Source organism: Dermacentor andersoni, chromosome 5 (assembly GCF_023375885.2).
Source record: "Dermacentor andersoni chromosome 5, qqDerAnde1_hic_scaffold, whole genome shotgun sequence".
NCBI lineage: Eukaryota > Metazoa > Arthropoda > Arachnida > Ixodida > Ixodidae > Dermacentor > Dermacentor andersoni.
The window spans coordinates 72,148,828-72,172,283 of NC_092818.1; the positions used below are offsets into that span (position 1 = coordinate 72,148,828).

The 23,456-nt window shown below is 45.1% G+C and overlaps 1 long non-coding RNA gene across 1 annotated transcript in view; it reads right to left on the minus strand.

Moving 5' to 3' along the window:
* Nucleotides 1–23,456, minus strand: part of LOC140218481 (uncharacterized) — a 105,507-nt gene that overhangs the window by 65,516 nt on the left and 16,535 nt on the right. Inside the window, exon 2 of the long non-coding RNA XR_011894749.1 lies at nt 1,889–1,969. This is a non-coding gene — a long non-coding RNA (uncharacterized lncRNA). The remainder of the gene's footprint in view (nt 1–1,888; nt 1,970–23,456) is intronic.

The following is a 23,456-nucleotide window of genomic DNA, read 5'->3' on the forward strand; positions in this document are numbered from 1 at the left end:
CGCTCGCTAGAACTTACGTAATTAGGCCGCCATGATTGCATGCACCCATTAAACTGCTGTGCACAAGCATCTGAGCTGAAGTTTATCACACAAGTGTAAGCCCTTTTGCGTCACTCCCTATATTTACCAATTTCCACCAGCTACTCAGAAATAAGCTTGCGACAAGTACAGATGCTGCGTTGCTCTCGATAAAACAAGGCCACACTGCATGCGCTAAGTCGCGCAACCAAACAAGAAAAGCAAAAGGGGAAGCAAATGGGGAAGCAAACCGGTTTGCTTTTCCAGAGCTATCCTCCGTCCTCATTTGCGTGCGCCATGCACCAACCATCACTCCTTTTAAATCAGCTATCAGGCTAATTAGTACCAGACGGAAACAAAATGACATTGGTTTAATTGCAGGACGGAAGCGGAGCAAGCGCGCTCCACAGAATGCCGGAGACGAGGACAAACATGAATCAGAGGGATTAATCGGGAAAAGTGCGAAAAAACAAAAGAGTTTCAGGAACATTGCGAAACGGAAGCAGCTATGAATAACGATGCTAGCACGCTAGAGTCATCGACTATCCCTCACAAGGAAGAAATCGAGGGGCGTCGAGCTGTGTTTCATTACGGTTATCCTGCTTTTCTTCACCAGAGAAGCAAAGACACAAATAGCTACAAGGACAAGAAAAGTCCGCATTTTTCGCGCGCGTCAGCCGACAGTTCCATTCGCTTCTGCGGTATCCCTGCATTCCCTCTCATTCCGATTTGCCTAACTCTCTCTCTCCCCACACTTTTCCGTCTCCAACTCTCCTAAAATATGAATAAGGAGCAACGTTTTATGCGGACGTTGATTAACGCCAAACGGAACAACTTCTTTCCTTCGATCGATTAATCGCCCACAGTCGCGTCTATAGGGAAGCTGAAGAACTAAATATGATCCGCGATTGTGCAGACGTGAGTTGCTTTTGCCGCCGATCTCCGTAGAGCACTTCTCTGTCACGCAAGTCGGGATACGATTGGGGGACACGCTTTCGTGCGAGTGCTATTGTGAACCGCCAGATAAGGCTAAGCAGGCGAATAGCAGCCGGGAAAAGGCATACTGGAAAAGCCGCTGTACGAAGAACCAACTACCGACTCAAACTTCAGTCCTTAATGGCCCGTCTTCGCGCTGTTCGCCTTAACATCGGTTAAGAACCTAATTAGGTTGCAGGTCTTGAAGAAAGCGGGCCGCCTGTTGCGTTGCTGCGAAGTCTGCTCACGAAAAATTTATTTAAGGTTAATTAATTATTTAATTCTTTCAGTAATAATTGAATAATTAAAATTAATTAGGTTAGGTAACCTACTTAGGTCAGCAAATCTTTTTTCATTCATTTAATCATCCTTATTCACCCCATCCCATACCCCTGTATGCCCTGAGGCATTTACCCTCGCAATAAAAAAAGAAAAACCTAATGACCTGCATCTTCTTAAAACAAAGGGCGCATTTTTACCCCTTGCACTGCAAGCAATCCTTCTTGCTCTGCATAGCACGCTGCACTGATAGGTGCATGAAGCTGGAATAAACAAACAAACTTGGAAATCACAAGATGACTGACAAACCAAAGCACCGGCAATCAAAGTTAGCGATACTTCGTGAGGCTGCGCAATAGGTTGCGTAGACAAAAGAAGCGCGTGGCAAGTGCTGGGGTCAATGCTACCTCTTTGCTTTTGCGCGTAGGCAATGGCGTTTACCCACTTCATCAAAGGAAGCGCTCTTCTTATTATTTCCGGTTAATATATTACCTTATTCAAGTAAAAGTTAGGATAATAACAACATACGAAAAATGTTTACTTACTCTGCGAACGATATTTAACTTCAGACGTTAGGCGAATCTCAACAAAAAATAGGCGATCTCATTGCCCTTACCTTTTGGTTCTTCTGGTCTGCTTTGGAAAACATGGCTGGAAATGGATAAGCGTGGCTCATCAGTGGTGTCAGCAGCTGATTCTACAGAGAAAAAAAAGGTATGCAACAAAAAAATTTTTCCAAAGTATGCTTTGTAATTATCTTCTGTGAAATGGGGAACGACACTCTTATTCATATGTATCGTTCGCACAGCTTAATACAAAACGTCCAAGTGAGAAAAGCTGGAGAGCCGGGCGCCGCGTCTCATAAATGTTCCAGAGTGAGGCCGCAGTTACTTCCCATTGCCGAAATACACCACTGAAATTAATTCACTTTACATCGGCTTCTATGTATTAGCCGCTACTCTGATAATCACATTCGAGCCCGAGCGTCCATACATTAATTTTTCGTGAGCAGACTTTGCAGCGACGCAACAGGCGGCCCGCTTTCTTCAAGACCAGCTAACTGCAAATCTCGTGGTGCTGGCTTTAGGCTAACCTATTCTCGGACGTCGCCGTGATTATTCGTGCTCCGGTGCACGCCTCCACGCTTTTTTAATTAAACATGACGGCACAAGATCATCAAGGGGTAAATGTAAACTTCATTTTCAAGAGTAGCATCTGCTTAGGGACATGTTAGGCATTATGACAGTGTTCATCTGTTTCTTAGCGAACCATGCCAAAATTTGAGAAATCACTCTGCTACATCTTTATAACAGAACAATACACTATAAAGCTGCGAAGGTTCTCTTGAGTAACTAATATAACAGAGAATACCACAGAGAAAGCAAAATACACTGTGTAGAAAATAAAAAAAAATAATATTTACTGCAAATGTATGAATGGTTGGAAAATACGAGGAGGAGTTTGGAAACTGCAACACCTGTAAGAAAAGCTGCGTGGGATGCTCCGGAACGCCGTGCGTTTAAAAGTGGGCACAGCAGATAATGCTGTCTACACGCGCACAGACGTATACGGTACCGACCATGTCCTACAGTCAGGACGTGTTGGCGATCTGTCGAAGGCGACACTGTCATGTCAGAATCAGACGAGTTGCGATATGTGTTGAAAGGAGTAGCAGACCACGCAATCAACCTTCCGATGCGCATAAATTATGCGCTTGTCGATGACATCATTGAGAGATGACGGCACTTTCGAGATGTCGAGAGCCACGGTATAGGGATGCCATTCCCTTGGCAGCCAACCACCGCTATGACATCCTCAAAGACGGAATTGGTCCCTCGTCTTTCGCTGGGAACTCCGCCATAGCTTGCACAGCTTCATCGCCCTGAAGTCGAAGCGATGACGGCTGCTGCTCTCAACAATAGCCTGAGCGATTTCTCCATTTCTTCAACTCCGGCGATTCAGTTCACCATGCGGTAGGAAGTAGCGAATCCGCGTTCCGCTGTCTTCACTGGCTGCGAAAACTGACTTACTTTCACCGTAGATCGCCACCTCAGCACCAAGGATTCCACACACGCCCTCATAACCCGGCAAAGTGACGGACTGCAGATGATCGGCCGATTTGTTTCCACTGTCGCCGTGTCGCTCACGTTGGCCGCTGTTGTAACAACCATTAATCTTCGTCATGAGAAACCCGGTATGCAACTTCCAGCCGCACCGACACCAGCTACCAACGTTTACAGCCTTTGAGCCGTGCAGCCTCGATACCACCACTACATTGTGGAGCCGATCACTGTCACCGCGAGGGTCGTCAGTCTCATTCTTTGCCATCACGCCGCTAGCGGTCTTCAAGAATTTCGCTAAAAGATGATTCCCGACCTCGCCCTTTAATCTTGTACATGAAAACTAATGTACGCAGCTTCATATCATTTGGCGTTAGAATTAATTTAGCAACAACGGAGCAGTCTTTCTTGATAAGCACGCTCGTTTTGATAACCCCCATTCCCGTGCAACCTGAGGTTTGCAGTGCCTGCCTTATGTCAAGGAATAAGAACGAGCTGCGCAGACGCCCAAGCACCGCTGTAGAAACTTCGTAGAGAGACTGAACCAGAGGTAAAGAAAGCGCTGCACTAGCTTCCTGCTGTGACGTGCGAAAAGGTGTGCGTCCATCGCTCGTGACTTCCCCTGTCCGTGGACACGAAGACTCTGGGACGAGCGCAAAATCGCGGCGAGAAAAAGAACAACTCAAAAGACAATCCCCACGATACTCCTTTCTGTGGCGCCCCTGCGGACATGTAGCCCCTAAAGAAACAGTCACTTGCGCCTACATCATTTCCTTTTCTTGGCTAGAGGTACAAATACTATCTCTCTAGGCGGGAACGGCCTTCACCGTAGTGGTGGTTCTGCGTATGGGAAGTAATCATCTCGTTTCTATGTCAGACCGATGGCCTGATGGACAACAAACTCGGTGGGAAGAGAACTGATCCAGGATAAATGAACCTGGTATGCTAGGAAAGTAAACGAAAAGGACTTGCAGCAGAAGTATCACACATGGTTGGACAGAACGCTCGTATGTGTGCGGACTTGATCGTGGAAGGAAGAGCAGAGTATCGGAGGCCAAGATATAGGAGATTCGCTTCAGCGTCGCTGCCGACGAGGTGAAAGTAACAAGACTGGCAGGACCTTAAAGAGGTAGTAGCGGCGCGACGAAGCGTAGCAGACTGACGGGTAGACGCCATCATCTCTGGACGATTTATCGCGATCACGACCCGGAGGCCATTTGTCGCTGCCGTGGCAACTGACTCGCCTATCCCCCTAGTTGCGTGGCCTGCAGTCTTGCCGTTACACTCTGAACTCTCCGTAACTTACGGAGCAATACTCCAGTTCTGTAGATGTGGCGCAATGCCATCGCAATAAAAAAAAAATGGCAGCTGCGTTGTCTCCTGTCGTTCGGGACTTGTCAGGCTGTGTATACATTATCGGCCTCAAGCGAGAATGTAGTATGTACACACTCTCACCAAAACGAATCTACGGGGTGCATCAGCGAACACTTTCAAAATGTTTAAAGGTTGCCTGTGGCAGATAGCACAATGCTAGTTCATAAGCTGGTCAATTCGAAGAGGGGGATATTACTTGCACGCATAATTTAAATGCATATCGACTAATTACTGAAAGCTACCCAATTAAGCTTTAATTATTTATCTATAAGCAGCGGAATGTTCACCCAAAGACACCAACGAATAACTTTTCCGAGGCAACAAAATGTGAGCCTTATCAGAGGGCAACATCTACCTGCAGTCACTTTCTTCCTTGAATTTCTGGAAATTTGTACGAAATGTTATCAATGCCTCAAACGCGGAGCAGTCGAATTGTTTTTTTCTACACACTTTCTGATAATTGCCTGCCAACCATACCAACAGAAGTGGTGATGATGACTTCTTGTGACAGCGCGTTGAACCGGTCATATGTTACAAAATTTTTTCTGTTGAATGAGCCTTCTGAAAGAAAGCAAACAAGTGTGGCCGATGGACGTTCATCTCAAATATATTTCTGTCGAAGCCTTTACGGCTTACATAGCAAGCAAACAGAGTTGTCCTTGCTCAACATGTTCCACACGCTGCTGGTTTCCTGTAGCTTGCATATGTCGCCTGCTCACGCACCTCAAAGGGTTGAATTGATGGACACATGCACGCATGTGTGGCCGAAAGAGAGACAGAGGCTGCGCATAGGCCAGCCTGGACGTCTCAAGTGACGCCCGCGCCGCCACCGCCCTTATCGCTCTAGTGAGTTGAAACGTTATAGATGTCTTTCAGCATTTGCATATCTGCACCGTAATAACAAAGAAACGTCATTCCGAATGACTAATATAACTGATATAAGGAATCACTGAAGTCGACATAATTTCCAACTGGATTAGAAGAACACTTCATAAAATGGTTAAACTACAAAAGGAAGCACTTCTACGTGTCTAGAAAAGTGACTACGGCCATATTTAAAGCCCAAGTATAACAAAACTTCATTTGGGCTAATTTTATATTAATGGATAGTATGGACCAGTAATGCAGTCTTGGCAGAACCGGCGGATTGGTAATTGCGTGTAGTGGGTGAAAGATATTGGCGCATTACAGTGACAGAGAAGGAGCGAAGGCAAAGAGCAGAGAGGAACAGAGTAGCAGCGCAACAAGAGTGTGAAAGACCGCTCCCCCGCTGAAGCGTTCCATGCACTCTTAGAGGCAGTACGTGACCGCATTGTTTACCTTCCCGCAGCGATTATCATGCCATATTCGCTCTCCAACCGCAATTCCTGCCGCACTCTGAACCAAAATGACGGAAACACAATCAAAATAAAGGATACGACGTGTTCCTTCTCACTATGCTTCTCGCGCGGGAGCATCTCGAACTGCTCTCGAATGCGCTAGGTCTCGCCAAGCTGCTCCCGTTCGGTCATCGGGTCACGCCGTTCCTGCTCCTGTTTGCCCATTGGAACGCAGGTACCCTTGAGAGAACACTTTGGGGACGCTTTCGAATGCACCTGTTCGCCCAAGGGAATAGACCAAACCAATTACAAGGTTATATGTACGCTTTACAATGCCAACACAATTGGTATCAATGCGCCAGCCCATAAGGTTCACTTACGTGCCTGTTTCAAGCAGTTTCCCATGTTTAAAACTGGTTTCTCCGCACAGATTACTCTTCGTGTCACTGCCATGTGAAATATATACTTCATACAGAAGGGCTTTTTTTTGGCTGAGTGAATATAATATCCGCAAAAAGAAACATTCAGAAAAGAATCTCATTAGCCGGAATTCGTCGGGAACGCGAGTTCATTCTTGGATGAGTGAAAGAGGCTCAGAGAGAAGTTATTGCAGTATTACACATATCGGCAGTTCACGGCGCGTCAGCGAAGTGTCATGAGCATATGCAAATATCAACACGGGAGTCATTCCTAATTAAAGCTGTGCGGATTTCAAAAATATGTTTTGTGTATTTTTTGCAGATAGTAAGGTCTTCGGGTTCGAAATGGTATCATTGAGGCTGCAAGGCTGGAGGGCTCCCACGAGACAGGAGCAGATTCCTCGGCTCAATCTGCACTCCCAAACCCACTCAGCTCGCACTTCTGACCTTTTTTTTTTGGTGAGCTGGCGCTCCGGTAATTGTCTTGGTCTTCGGCCGGCACATTTCTACATACGGCAGCGTCATATGAGATAATAAACCACTGCGCAAATAAAGGAAGCTCAGTCAAACTTATGGCCAGTGAACCAAAAAACCAGAGAAATCAAGCCACTGGCATTGATAAGCTGCGACAGCACATTCAATATTACAATGATAAAAAAACGCAAACAAGAAGCATCGAATCACAGCAGTGGAGACGCTGGCGTCAGCGGAACTGATCAACGCCGCCTCGAAGTCCCATGTTTCAGTCAACGGAAAGCCGTGTGCTGGTGGCAGCTCGCAATATATAAACGTCAGCTACCGTGAACACTGCGTTGCTGCATGCACGTAAAATCTCGCGTGGGTTGCTTTTCATGACGGGCTGGCGCCGACAGGCAGCTTGGCTGACTGCGCTGAAAGCGACCGCCACCATATATTGCCCACACATTATTTTCCCAGAAAGGCACGCTGCCGTCAGAGCGTCGCCACGGCGCCCGTCTGGCATCTGGCCGCGCAGCTTTTATTGCGCCATAGCTTATGCCGCTTTGGCGCTGACCAAATGACAGCACACAAATACTTCAAGGACAGACTCGGATTCTCGCAATTTCGCCGAATCTCCGGAACCTTGCAGGGTGCGTTTTACTGTACAACGATTGTGTTAATCTGTGCGACACTTTTCACTAGTCTGCCACACTATATAAATGGCAGTACAGAATATATCTATCAGCCGCTAATCAACGAACCCAAAATGACATTTATTTTTATTCGTTTATGCTTTTCGATTCACTATTCTTTACAGCATGTGGATGCGATTTCTACCCTTCCCACTAGATCCATATTACGCGCAAGCGTACCTGGCCTGCTAGTGAAATCGGCGAATATTTGTTTGAAGAGGCTAAGAAGGAAGGCCCTGGAGGGTAAGATGATCGCACGTCGGGGAAACTACGAAGGAGCGTGCTGAGCGCGCGTCAAAATAACGCCATCTAGAGGAAAGTGTGGGTAACGTTGAACGAAGGGGGGAAGGAGAAACGAGGCGAAGTATAGCGGAGGAGGGAGGTGGAGGCGCGCTGGGTTTACCTCTACTGGCACTTGTTACGGATTTTGTGAACGCTGTGGAAGTATCGCCTGCATCTCGTGATCGAGGGGCCGTGCTCCGAGCGAGCAGGGCAGATCAACAACGGAAGCAGCGGTACGCCGACCACGAGTCGACCGACCCTGAAGTGGACGCCAAGCGACGGGTACAAGCTGAACAAGCGTGGCAAACCGCGCGGGTTTCGCGAGCCCAAGATACTGCCGAGGAATTTGCTAGGCGGCTTGCGAGAATGCCGTTCTATGAGGCAGGACGCCGTAGCTTAGAAACTCCTCAACAGCGTGAAGCCAGTTTGGAAGCCCAGCGCAGCAAGTGCGGCAAATAAATCTACTCTCCTTACTTCGGTTAGGAGAGTAGATTCATTTGCCGCACAAACTTCCAAAGATTCGCTTAACAAACAAGCACGGTGGCAGCACGCACAAGCAAACATAAACACATCACAATCGATGACCGCAAACACTTGCTGTCAAAGAGCTGCCGAGAGAAAGCGAGGCAGCAGCAGCGAGCGGAGTTACGTCGTGCTGTTTTTCTCGTATACGTAATGCCTCATGAGCTTCAGCGCAACGGAATCTTGGAAGAACGCCAACATAATCTTGCAAATTAAGCAACGTAGCCAGGCTGTTGTTGCTGATTATTATTATTATTATTATTATTATTATTATTATTATTATTATTATTATTATTATTATTATTATCTTCAGCGTAAACTCAGCGGCGAGAACACAGCGTCCATGCAGCTATGAGCCGTCGGTGTGGTCGAACACCTGCACTCTGCAGATCCCTTTCTAGATAACTCACGGGGGGCCGCGGAATACGCAGTTGCTAGTGCAGCACAACGCCGACCCCCGACCCCCGCCCCTCCCTCCCTCCCTCCCTCCCTCCCTCCCTCCCCTCGGGGACCACGGGCGCGACTGAAGACAGCGCGCTGCCTCCCCGCTTTCGTCGTTTCCGTACGCTACAGTGAGCCGCGATCGTCGGCTCACCGTCGCGCACATTCACTCGCACATACAACATACGGCGACCGGGGACAATGTTATGGCCCTAGGACTTTATACAGAACATCGAGGCGACGACAACGGCAGAAATGCGCCTGGAGGATCCATAATATTACTACCGCACTTATACAGTAATGGAACACATACACATGCGCGTAACCTGCGTTCGCGAAGTAAAACGTGACTATGATTTTTTTCTCTTGCACTTGTACTTTGATATGAAGTAAACCGGAGGGCTTTTATGGTTAACCTACCTGCATTCTGCCTTTCTTTCGTCTCCCTTAAAGACAGTCTGGCTTATACGTAAATTGAATACTCTACTTATGTTATGTGATTCACTCTCCTGAGTTTACTCTTCTGCATATGAGTAAAGTGACATGTATTTCCTTTTGAAAGTCAGTAATTATTACTCTAACGTAATTACTTCTCGGTGTTGGGTTGTACTCCTTAAGTATGTTAAATGAAAGTTACTTGTCGAACCCGACCAATCAGCCGTGCTTGCTGCGTAATATTAGCTTTCGGCTGCCATTCTCTTCCACAGAGAGCTTAGAAAAGAAATTATTTGTGAAAGAAATGTGTGCATTGTAAAGGATCAATATAATGCAGTGTTGTGAGCTCCGAAGAGCGAGGAACTCTCGAGAAACTGTCTTGAATCTACATATTTTACTAGTGCATTTATCTTTTACAATGTATCAATAAAGAACTTGAAAGAAAAGTCTAAAGGTGAAAATTTTTTGTGCGTCAGAACTGCTAGTTCGCGATAAAAGCAGTGAGCACTCCGACGTTTCTGCTGTCTACTACTGCACACTCTGGATTTTCTTGTCTCTTCTTGCATAGCGTATCCTCTGATGTCAAACTACATCTTAGAGGCACTGCAAATACTGTTAAAAACCAAGCTTTTCAAAAAATTTTCACATTTTAGGTTCTAGTGGGACAACAGTATTTAGTGTTGCACATGGAAATTAGAGAGCAGAATCAACTTATAACCTTGAAAAACAAAATAAGCATCCAGCTTATTGCGCAAATGACAACCAGCCATTATTTCATAATTATACTTGATTGTACGATTTCTACAAACACTGCATGCTTCTCTGTACTGGGCGTCCTATCTGAGCTTCAATTCCCGGATGCGCAGTTTCATCCATGCCGCGACACCCTGGATTATGACGTGGCAGGTTTAATTTACTCATTTGAGCTAGTTTACTGATGACCCTGTATGAGCGCTGGTACACTCAGATACACAGTGGCACCTTCCAGGGTGTATTACTTTCAGCGATGCTGTACTGCAACCAGAGTAGCGGAGTGTACAACTCCGTAGTTGGGCTGATTCTGGAACGATTACAAATTTACACAGTAACACAGTAACCAATACTCTTGCACAGTAAACTAAGTATTTTGTCTGATTAACTTGTACATCTATTCAAGCATTGTTAATATAATGAAGTGCAATAGTCTGAATCAGTAAGTGCACTTCCTGAATTCGACCGCCCTTTTAAGATTTGTAATACTCCAAACTACTGTTCCTTTACTCTCTTTGGGATCAATCGCTGTGAACGTCCGCCTCTGCATGAAGGGAACAGAAAAATTCCCGAATATCAATAACTTAATTTTATAAATGCAGCTAGAGACTCCTAAAGAAGTTGCCAGTACTTTCCAGATATGTAGAGACCAAAGCGAAATCCGAAATGTGCACTGACGCTGCGGCCAGTATGACTGCAAGCTTAACATATTCGCGTCAAGCTTCATTTATGTTGCTGCAGCCTTTGCGAAACTGAAAGAGTGTGCAACAAAGTAGGAATACCGTCTAACCACAGTGTCTAACTACCTACTACTATACATGGATACTAATTAACTACAGGGTTCCTCCACAAATGCTTGGATGACATTAGAGATGGCTAGCTACATACCTTCGTACGATCGCCTTGAGATTACCCCTTACTTAGCGGTTGGCATGCGCCGTTAGCTGCTAGTACTGCGGGAACTCTGTTTCAAACATAAAAAGACTACTTCAATCAATAGCTTTTATTCCTTTACATTCTGAAAACAGGCGAAATAACCATAAGCTGAGGTCGGAGCTTAGCAGAATGTCTCAAAGAGAAATGCAACGTCCTAAACAAAGCAATACTCGAAACAAAATGCACTTTTTGGAAAAAAGAATGCCCCTTAGAAATATTGCATCACTTAGACGCATATATATACATTATATATATATATATATATATATATACACTATATCTAAATTATTTATTTATCTACACGCACGCATATTCACGCATATATACAGGTAACCGCGAATACAGCATGCAGCGTACAACGTGAGCAGTATTAGTTCACTTTCGGGCTCCAATGAGAAAACAATCTTGTAGCATAATTTAGATTGCACAAGAGATCAATCCCTGCCATCACTAGTTTATAAACTAAAGCAGGCACAGCGTACTTTAACGAGTGCTGGTTATAAATTCGCTCGACGTGTAGGGATGTGCCATTTTTCTATACGCCTTGCCCCACGGATGCTAACGTTTACATTGCGCCGTCTGCTGTCACCCGCGAGTCACGGGAGGGGGGGGGGGGGAGGGGGAGGAAGCTTTCTACTCCGGCAGCTTCTGCTCACGGCGCGGCCGTCGCATCTTGAAAAGCGATCTCCGTTGTGAACAACGTGCGCGCACGCACGGGCCTCATTTTCAAAGCGATCTGCGATGTGGACAAAGTGCGTGGGCGGTGTGCTGGTAGCTTCCTATGCGCTGTGCTTTCGGCGTTTAGTTCGTGTCGAAGCGAGAGAACACATCAAGGTCAATACGCTCGCTGCTGCTGCCGCGTTTCCTCACTCCAGCGTAGTGGCAGCGGGTTTCCGCACTCATCGAGCGCTATGTGTTCATGTTTACATGTGCGCGCGTGACACCATGCTTGTTAATTTAGTTAGTAAGCCAATGTTTACAACTTTATACGGCCGATAAAACTACTATCGTTACTTAGTATAGCTGTCTACTAATTTGCTACCGCATCGATGCTTCGCCCTCTCGGCGAAACCTAGTTTTTATGAAAATACTTTTCCTGCAGAATGTACGAGGACTATTGGCAATGCACCGCCTTGCTCTTTTCTGGAGTTAAAGTAATTTAGTGAGGCCCGCCCTGCCAGTGGTACTTCACCAAGGTTACAGTACTATGGTATTGAAAACACTCAAAGCATTATAAAATAAAGTTTCAGTTTTAATGTGAAGGAAGAAATACAAGTGAGCCAGTTTTCCCACAGCAGAAGATAGCTTTTACACCGGTGTTCCACCTGGCGCTTTCAACTTAAGTCTTTAGAGAATATTACACGAAGTCTTTACACGAAGTCTTAGAACCGTTAAATATTTATTAATCATCCGTACCTACTTGACTTTTTATTTACCTTTGCGGTTCTTTCTTCTTTATCCTCTCTGCGTATACAAAACAACTTTTGTTTTGCAGGAATTCAAAGCAGTTTGTATCAGCCCATACAAACCCTGACTCTCACATACAGACATTGCAGATGCTTTAGCGCGTAGTGTCGAGTTACTTTGTGAATTTTCCGATTTCCTTTTTTCCCCTCTTCTTCTTTCTCCTTTCATTCCCTTTATCCCTTTCCCGAGCACAGGGTAGCCAGCCGGTACTTACACTGGCTAACCTCCCTGTCTTTACTTCCCTTTGTCTCCCCCCTCCCCTTCCCCAGCGTTGTTTGTCATTGTGCCGCAACTCTCTGGCTTTCGTGTGCCTTGTGCGAAAGGGAGGGAGCGTACCGCTTTTGGTTCATGTGGCAGGAACGATGACGAAACCGTGAGCATAGCCTTTTCGTACGCCCTTGAATTCAGCCAAGTTTTGTTCGAGCACGTCGTCATACCATCGCCGTTTTCGATTACGTTCGTCGAGGCTCCATGCATTGAAACGATCCTGCGTGCTGGTATACATTCTCTGCTGCATGCATTCCCTGTATGTACACTTGCGAGCCTCACCTTGGGCCCCTTTAGAGAGGGAATCCTGAAATTTGCAACGTAAACAAGCTGTTATGCTTGCTCGTGGACAAACTATTTTAAGCAAGAAGTTGAACGCCATCTTAATGTGGCAGACGTTTCTCCGATAAACGAAAAAAATTGTGCAAAATGTTTGAAAAGTGCAAATTGGACACGTCCCCATTCCACAAGTGCACATCCTATCGCGGATAAGACATTATTAGCTTAACGCATACAAAGCCGTTGATTCATTTCCCTTGGTTATGGGACGCATCACATGTTACTTATTGACATAAATAACAAATCAATTCAAGTAAAGTTATAATAATGTACGTAATACCTGTAGTTAGTGAGTAATAATAGTGCTATCTGCATGGCGCAGACGCAACATGCAAGGTCTGTAGAGGGTGCAACTACAGAATTTTTGGGTAGAAAATGAGAACAAATACGTTTCATTCATCATTTATGTACTTCTGCGTGGTAGAAAACATAAAGGAAATATTTTCTGGTTCATTATTATGCATAGCTCACTATCTATACCTTATTTGAAGAAAAACAACGACATGACTTAGCAAAAGAAAAAAATTTTCACAATATTTAGTGTTAGTCTCTTAGTATTCGAAGAGGTTGGTAACTTATAGAAGATCGGAAGATATCTCTCGCGCAGTCACAGACAGGCATACATTGGGGCAATATTCTTAGCTTTCCACGTGCAATTCAATTATAATGTGGAAAGGAGCTTCAATAACAATTGTTTAACAAGAATTCCGGGGTGACGCGTTACTTTCATACTGAAAAAGAAAAACTGACAGTTACTTTACGATGCACCAAAGAGGATATGGGCGAAAGCCTTGGCGCTAACTAGGCATTCACTAAATTACCTTGACATTCTCATTCGAATGCGTTGCTACTTCCTTTGACTTGTTTTCTATATACTCATTTTTCTCTTGTTCTCTATTTCTGTCGCCTAGACTTTGCCTCTGGTATTGCGTAGTTAATTGCATGTTAGAATGGTTGCGCCAAGTCTATAAAAACCATTAAGATACACACGCACGTTCAGTGAATAATTTTTCTTTATGTTAACACTGTGCATATCGCTTACACCTCGAATTTCATCGTCAGATGAATTAATACTAAACGTAGTGGGTTCGACTCTCGACATTCACGACGTCAACTGGAATCCAAGTTGGAGATATGGCCGATTCGCCAATATATGCATGTTGGTTCGCTTGAATTTTTGTGCCATAACGCCGGACACCGGATTTTTCGACCCGTGAGCCACATAAGCCTTAAAAAGAAAGGAAGAAGAAAAAAGTTACTTTTGCGCGAATCGAAAGTTAGCCTGAGATTCTCAATTTTTTTATTCCACTCCGCAAGAAAACCTATAACAGGAAAGGTACCGCTTTAAAGAAGGCGCCAGTGGGACATCAATCCCTATCCGTCGCTTCACCGTGGCGGACACTCAACTGGCGGTCGATCAGCTGAGCGGGGTTGCAGCCAAGCCGCACTAGTATTTTTCCAAGCACGTCTGGCCAGCGACAGCGCACATGAATCTCGGTCACTCATCAGGCCGAGGATCCACGCCATCATCCCACCGGCAAGCGGATTCAAATTCAGGTAATGGCTTTGTGGGTGCGCTACCATCACACCCCCCCTACACCTAATTTAGCTCTAGAATTCAGACCCACCACCGGGCCAGAGCCCAGCAGAATGCTTCGATTCACACGGCCGCGACTCTGGTTATTCTGTGACGTGTAATCAGGCTATAAATTTATGTGGTATATCCGCGCGCTGCGGGAATCGGTTTAAAGAAAGATTTCAATGTATTTCTTTCGAGGAATGCTGTTTTTGTTTAGCGACCAACTACTAGTTGGACACATATATATAGGGAAACGGGTCGCTCAACGAAAACCTGTCGCTCTCGAACACGCAAATACTGCACATGACAACGACGGACCGACGACGGAATGATGACGATGATTTGGCAGCCAAAAGAGAGAAACGAAGAAGGAAGGGCAGGGACGTTAACCAAGGCAGTGCCCGATTGCCTATCGACATACACACAACTTGTAGAGATGATAGCTCTCGGATTGTAATTTGAATATACGAGAAAACATAATTATGTTGCGCGGGAAATCAAACAAAACCCTTTTCCAGCGTTTCTACAACTCATAGACCGGAGCCGGCGTCTTCCATTTGCGCACGCCGGCGCGTAGCTATCTCAGTATGAACTGAGCAGGCACGCCTGCTTCCTTTGAAATACTTTCAGATGGCGCTCACCTCTATGCATCGCAGCCCTTGCAAGAGGTCACTTTTCTACCAGAAAGCCCGCTTTCGTGGAAAGCTTTCGCCGCGAGCGTTTTACGGTACATATTGCGGTTACATACGCTGAAGTTGCCGGAAAGAATGAAAAGCAGTCAGGGATCTTTGAGTGCCATCGCGTTCCACTCTTGAAGTTGAAGCTTAAGCGTCCTCCAAAATTTTTTGATACGACTTCTGTTTGGACCGAGGATATTAAACTTAATATTGGAAGTTGGCGGAGGGAGTGCTTGAAGCCTGATTCAACTCCGCCGCGAGTCAGCTCGGTATTACACTACGAGACCGGTCCACGGTTTTTGCGCACGTAGAACAAAAAAAAAAAAAATCACCGACGATTGCGATACTCACTAGTGCGAAATGGAACCTAGTGGAACCCTAGTGGAACCCTAGCCATAAACAGCTTCGCTGTAAACAAATGATATACGGACGTTAGGGCAAACGATCAAATATTATGTCGCGAAACATGAATATGCTTTATGAAAATTTAAGAGACATATCTCAGAACTTGTGCTCTCCTCGGGCACGTACTCATTGGGCATGCTTTAATAACTGAAAGAACTTTGTTCCAGAAGTTGCAATTTATGCGCTAAACCACTGTACTGAACACTCATCAAGGCCAACTTAGTCACTTGAAGAGCTCTTGGCGATCACCGCGCAATTTTTTAACTCAACAACCTTTAAATATTGCCACAGATAGAAAGGGTAGGCCACAAATATATATGCGGACTATATCCTCTCATATCCCGTAGTCACAATTTAGCGAAATAAGGAAAAATACCTAATAAATCGAACTGGAGGGCATGAACGAGACGAACCTTGATTCTGACCTAATGTGGGGTCCACCCGAAAATAACTCTTCAACGTGCCGCCCTCCCCGACAGAAAAAACAAATCTTTGCGCGTATTGGTTTTAACGGAGTGAACACATGAAGGAAACTTCTACAGTTGCTTGCATTGCCGTGCATAAATTCAAGTCGCTGTCTTCGCAAAACCGTGGGTTTAGTGTTTAACGGGAACAAAGAATCTTCCCTTGTTAGCAGCGAAGCTTCTTCCTCTGGAAAAAGGAATTGCGAGTAAGATGTGCGACCCTGTTTAGGTTTTTTACCATGGCTTGCTTACCTCCCACTCCTCGACTCGTCGCCAAAGGTTCCAAGCAATAAAGCCTATATTGAAAATATCATTGAATGTTTGTGTGAAATCCAGTATAGAGATCGTTTTTAATTGTATTACGTTGTGTCGCAGGTGCGGTTCTCAATTGTGTGCACTGGACACTGGTAAACCAGCTTTGATGTTAAAAAAGCTTTCAACTATTTTTTTAGATTTTATTCTAGGTAATATTTAGGATTAAGCCAGTCACTTCAGACTGTCACTTCATGTCGCTTTCTATGTGAAAATTGGCCACACCTCCCGAATTCGCATGCGCCAAATATAAAAGGTAACCACTGAAAGAGTGCCTAGGGAATGATAAAATAAATTGGTTCGTTCTTACAAATTTCTTAGAAGTAATAATGCTCTTATTGACTGTAACTTTTCGCAATGGTTAAATTTACCGAGATCAGGGAGAAAATTGGAAAATATAAATTTGGGGTCTAGCTACTGCGCTGTGCCGCCGTTTTATCACTTAGCGTTCAAGAATAAAATAAAATGAAGAGCTCAACCCAGTAGTTTTACTTCTTTCAACACAATTCCCTCGCATTGGTCCCTGGGTGGTAGTTGTACGGTTCGAAGCTTGTCCCCGTCGCTGCCCCGAGGCTGGCTTTAGACTCGAAACCACTTTTGAAGGAAACGGGACCAATGCATTCCAGTCTGTTTCATCCTCCGCTACTCCATTGTTATTTTCTTTTTTTGTCACAGCCAAAGTTAAGGGCCACGACCAAAAAGGCAAGTATATCTTACTATGGTTGTGGACTGATATTTCTTTTTTTTCCCCTGCTAAGAAAAATATAGCGCAGAGGAAAAAAATTTACTTCGGGGCCAAATGGTGCCGGAGTGCTGCTAAGAGCGTTCGTGTGTAGGCTGGCAGGGTTCATTCTATCCTATTTTCCCTGGTGCTGGCCACGCGTTGCACTTTCGCGGCGCGACGCTGGAGCTCGATAAAGATGCCTAATGATGCCCGTGAGACGTTTTAGTTCTTTGCCATCGGCCTCGTTGATGTACTTTTGCTTTTCGTAGCTATATATAAGAGTGCTGTAAGTAAAGCGGCATATAAAAAAATCACTTACCCTGTATGTCGTGTGTCCTAGCCGGCCCTTCTTTTTGTTTTAGATAGCCATCTTGTACTCTACGGAAATCGAGTGATCTCGAATGCTGCACACCGTGGTTTCCCGTTCCTTACTGACCCACCGCATATATATTTAAAGACCGCGTGAAATGTGCCTAATGACTACAAGTAATTCAGAGGCTTGGAAGATTGCCAACAACATATAAGCGATAAGAAATGGGAGGTTATACAGATAGATGATTAAATTTTCACGAATTTTCTTTCGTTATTATCAAAAATATTTACGAACGCTATTTCGAAAACAGTCAAGGTAACGCTTCACTGAAGTCAACCCAACGAACACGCTGGCTTTAAAATACAATACATTTCATCTCTACATCACATCCACATCAAGCAAGTAGTCGATGCATACGGAATTATTTTCTCTGTTCGATTCGGGCAATATACCAGCACTCATCTAAGCGTTGCGCGGTGAAGTAGCCGAGCGAACATCACTGAACAACATGGAAAATGTCTGCAGATGTAACGCATCTTCCGATGCTCTTCATAAGACAAATAAGAAATGCTGGAGGAACATATTGTCAAGCAAAGAAATCTAATCCCTCCTATATTAATCACTGTATGCACGCAAGAAGCACTCAACATGCTAGACTGGAAAACATTGCGTGCAAGGCGAGGTGAGGTATATTTGGACAAACTCTTCAGCAACTGCGGGCATCACGTACAAGAAACAATAGAAGAGTTGAAGATTTTATTTAGTTGCAACTCGCAGATCTTACTGCAAATTTAAGAACAAGGTGGGTTGATGATGCAAGAAGCAAAATTACGGCGTTTGGGTCATATCTTGCCACAGAACAATAATTGTCATCCGTTTTGTCCGCATTTCCTTTTTTTTAACGCTGCGAGCCCGTTGCTTCCAGGTCACGAACGACACGCGCGTTATCAGCATGACACAGCATTCTCGTCAGGAAAGTAGGGAGTGCAGCGTTTTCATGAATTGTCATGTGGCAAATATACACCCCAAAGGGTGTACATTTGTTTAAGAGTGCAGAGGCAAGGTAAACATGTCAGCAATAGAGATTAGTAAGACGCGATTGAAAGATTGGTGGAAGAAAACTAATTAATTAATTTAATTATGGGGTTTTACGTGCCAAAACCACTTTCTGATTATGAGGCACGCCGTAGTGGGGGACTCCGGAAATTTCGACCCCCTGGGGTTCCTTAACGTGCACCTAAATCTAAGTACACGGGTGTTTTCGCATTTCGCCCCCATTGAAATGCGGCCGCCGTAGCCGGGATTCGATCCCGCGACCTCGTGCTCAGCAGCCCAACACCATAGCCACTGAGAAACCACGGCGTGTGGGAAGGAAAGTAGGAAAACGAGAAACAACACAGGCGTACAAAAGCAAAATTCAGAAATTTTGGTGATGGGAATTCTTCGTGTTTTCTTTTTTTTTTTGTCCTTTTCTTTCTTTTTTTAATATAGGTAGGACATTAGGCAATATAATAAGCTCGTGGCGGCGCAAACCACCACCCTGTTTCATGGGGGACTCTCTTAGCATCCATCCATCCAACCATCCATCTATCCATCCATCCATATAGTTTCGAACACTACCGAAAGTAGCCACTGAGGCACAAAGCAGCCACCAACAGCGGCAGCTCCGCGAGACGTGCGCAGGCCTCACACTAAAATGCTCGCACACCAGCCTGGCGCGCAAGCGGGGCGTGACAGCCAACGGCGAGCCATGTATAGGCGATGAAACCAGCACATGACCAATTACATCAGACACGCAGCGGATAAGCAACTTTTATTTTCCTTTTTTTTTGGACCTGGTTGATAGAAATATTGAGAGAATGAGAGAAATCTGCATGTGGTGGTTTGTTTATTCATATAATTATTACTAATCTGTTAGCTCTTAAAAACGTCAGTTTTGACTTTTAAAACCAAATGTGCAGGCAGTGATCTTTCAATGCTGGTAGTAGAGATGGTTGCACGAATTGAATAAGTGTTGTTTCTTGTCGAACAACGTTGACGGGCGCCAGATCCTGGTAATGAACAGGTGGGACGTTAATGGAGTTTTATAACATATATACAGGTATACGTCCGTTGTGCTAGACAATCACGCTTCTGTATGCTAACCCTCTTCTATCAGTTACTGCATGTTTTTTTTTTTTTTATCATTTGCAAAGCGCGTGGCCTGCCTTCTTTTTTCCAATCCGTGCAGGATGTCGCTTTCATTCGTTCAGGTTCTCCTTCATTTGTCCGCGTTGTCTAATTTGCGTGACATTTACTCTGCAGGAACGTACCGCATTGTGTCAGCGTATTAAAATTTCCAGCGTGTTGCCGTGCCCAGCGCTAACCGAGCGCGGCTGTCTTGGCTTCTGTCTCCTCAAAGTTAGTTGACTAGGCTGGCGCCACGAACCAACTAACTCACCGATATTCATTTTACCTATTATTGACATAGGTGACACTGTTTAAATGTCAGAAACTTACTAACGGGCGAAAATATTTCGCGTGAGGTGCTTTTCGTGGGTGGCCACTTTCGTTTTGATGTCCCGCAGTGCGGCATCGGCCGCCTCAGGTTGGCTGGCCGGTTGTCATCCCGTTGAGAATGTGCTCTCATAATTCCTGATACGATATGGTTTTGTTGGCAAGCGCCAACGAAATTCGTATTTTCCAAGTCAAACTAGGCCTGTTTGGCGCATTTGGTGGGTTGCGCCTTTCCAGCAAATTACCTCGTTTACATGAGATGCGATACACTTCGAAGTTGGAAAACGCCGTAGTCTCCAAGCAAGATTGAAACTTAAAATGTCATCACGCAATCTTCATTTGGTATTCTTTATTACTATTTAACAAAGACAAATAGTGAAATATATTTACTTTGTATTGCAGGGTTAGATTAAAGCAGTGCCAAAGCACATTTCAAAATGAAAATATTTAATTTTATGTTAATGTTGTGCTTAATGCTTATTGTAAACACTCACGAAATACGCAGAGAAACTTGAGCATTCTTGGAGGTTTTCGAGGACTACGTCTGCTAGTAGCTTGAATGTAGGTTTGGCTCCAACAACGGTCCCAACTTCAGTAGTGTTGCGCCTCTAAGATTGGAACATTATATCACTTTTATTATGCAGTCACTTGGATCTTCTCATTAGAGAAAACTTCACAAAACTTGTTTGGTCCCGTAGTCTGGCTGGGTAGTAACGGGACCAATTGTTCGACGTACCTACGTAATTCGGCAAGCGGTTACCACAGTTACGAAAGGAAAACAAAACTGAATACAAATATTAGAAAACACATGATTCAATTATACAGGGGATAACAGCAAACATGTTGACCATTTGGCTAATTAAATCACTTATACAATGAAAATTCAAAGACATCCAAGCCTCATACTTTCCGGCGACACCTATACATGTGAAGGTATCCACTGGCCAACGAGGAATACTCCACGAGATGTAATTTTGCTGGCAGGCGCAATAATGTTACGTACAATAAGGCAATCAGTCACTTCCCTGTGGTATGCTGAGGGCAGCGCAGGAGTCTGTAAGATTGAGGACCTTCACTGTCCTTAACTCTGCTTACACTTCAGAGCAGCACCAATCGCTTCCAGCTCCGCAGTTGTTGATGAGGCTGGATGGGGTATGTGAAACACTCGTCGGATGCCAGTTGAAAGGCAAAAGAAAGGTGCAGAGGTACCTTGGCAGCCACTGTGTACAGGTGCGTCCATAAATAATTTACCTTAATCTAGAAATGTTTCGAGTGCGACTGTGCCAATTCGTATAGCGCCGGAACAGGCAGTGTAGACCTTTTCTGCATCTCTCGAATCTTCCTTCGTTATATTCCCCTTCTCCCTTCCCCCTGCGAAGGTTGCCCAAGCGGGCTCTAGACTAGTTAACAACCCTGCCTCCTTCCTTTTGCACCTCATTCTGTCTCTGAACTTGCAATATAAACGGGGAATAGGCCCTTGCTGCGACCTTCCGGTGGCGTAACTGAAGTGGTACCTTCAGAACTGCCAGCAATGGTTTTAAACAATACTACCATTTCCACCAAGCGAGACAATGGGTGCTAAATCAGCGGATTCAGAAGGACTGCGCCTTAATTGGAGGTGTAGATCTTTGTGGTCTGCTTGCAGCTTAAGAGGCAACTAATCTGCTTCAGGAAGTAATGGAACTGATTGTGCCTCTACGGGTAAGCCAGCATGACTCGGAGGGCTACCCGGCGGTCTCGTTCCAGTTGAGCCATCAAAGCAAGGCGCCAGGAGAGGCGATAATCAACATTAACGCCCAGATATTGTTGTTGTCGTACGCATCGTATTCGTGTCTCGCCAAGGTACAGTCGCCGCATGGTTCCACGAGCACGTTGTGTAAGATAGTATGCAATCGCAGCCGACTTGGAAAGTGAATTCTGCAAGTCAACTTCATCCAAGTGCACTGTTGTCGCATTCAGAGCTCTCTGCAGGCTTCATTACAGTACAGAAGCAATTACGTAGAAACAATTCATGCACAACGTTCATCGTACTTGGCCGTATAGTAACGAGAGATAAAAATGCCTTGAATATTTCTTTATCTTTATCGAAATCTGCAATATACACCGATAATAACAATATTTAACGAAAAGGAAAGATGTATTACAATATCTATTTCAGCAACAAGTCAGTTTAAATGCTTGTATTTCATGCTTGCAAGGCGCGGAGAGAGGATAGGTGTGAAAAATCAGTTTGCCTCTAAATTCGACGCTAAACCGTCCGCCTTTGTTTTTTGATTAGGCTGACAGTCCCATTTCTTCAGAAAAATATAAGAAAAGAAGCCAACAGCCCTGTGTAAACCTTTATCATGTCCTTATAATCCCCGCGTTCTCTGCAAAGTGTCCAATGCATGACAGCTCGCTGCCCTTAGATGTTTCATCCACACATCGCTTCGCAAACCGTTCCAAATCCGCAATAATACAGGTTGTGTGCTCTCTGAAGGCTCTCCCTGAAGCTTTACCGTGCTCTGCTATCGATCGATCCCCCGCTTCCGCGACCGGCCTCTGCGGTGCAATCGGCTTACCACGCGCTGAGACCGCCAGGGTCGTCAGTCAGGCGGCCCCTTCATCACGAACCCCGGGGCCATCCATCACCGTGCCCAATCTTCGCCAATCAGGGCGTCACATCCTGGAACGACTTCGAGCACGTAGAGCATTTCGTTCCGCTGAACGACCCTTTTCTGTGCTCTCGCCTGGAACGCATCTACCAGTTCATCGAGCTTAACGTAGAAGCGCTCCTCTATTTCATTCTGTATTAAGACGAGTGTTACCAGCGAAGATGTTAGCCTCTAGTTGGTCGTGATTATTCATGGCATGCTCGTGCAAAAAACGGCTGCTTGAAAAGCTGGTTTGAGTTCTTGCTTAACAGAATAACGTTTTGTCCTTTATTCAAAATACAATCTGGTGCTGTCATGTCTGCATGCTGTGTGTAAGTCGTACTGTACTAATTTTCTGACATATTTTAATTTGACAAATTACTTCAGTAACTAATTTGCGCTTGGCGGAGGGCCAGAAGAATGAGAATGAATGCTTTGCTAACGGTACCACCGCCTAGAGGCCGCGGCCACTCAAACAGACCACAAACCGTAGCTGGAAATGGGCTTTGTCTTTCTGTTACGGCGTAACAGATTTTTGTGTCCTCGTATATTGGAATAACAGTCCCAAGCTATCACGTCTGCAGCTTGTGCGTAAGTTTTACACTACGTCTTCCCTGACAAAATTTTAAACGTTAATTTCGTACAAAAATGCAAGCACCACTTAGTTATCCTTCGTTAAGTAAAGTAGAAATCCCATGCAAGCGATCTTGCACGCGACAGCGACAAGCGACGCGATGGAGATGGCTGTCGCGTTCGCTCGTCGCCTACAAGTTGCACCCCATGCGAGCGATGACTTCAAGCGACGTCTCCCCAGTGTTG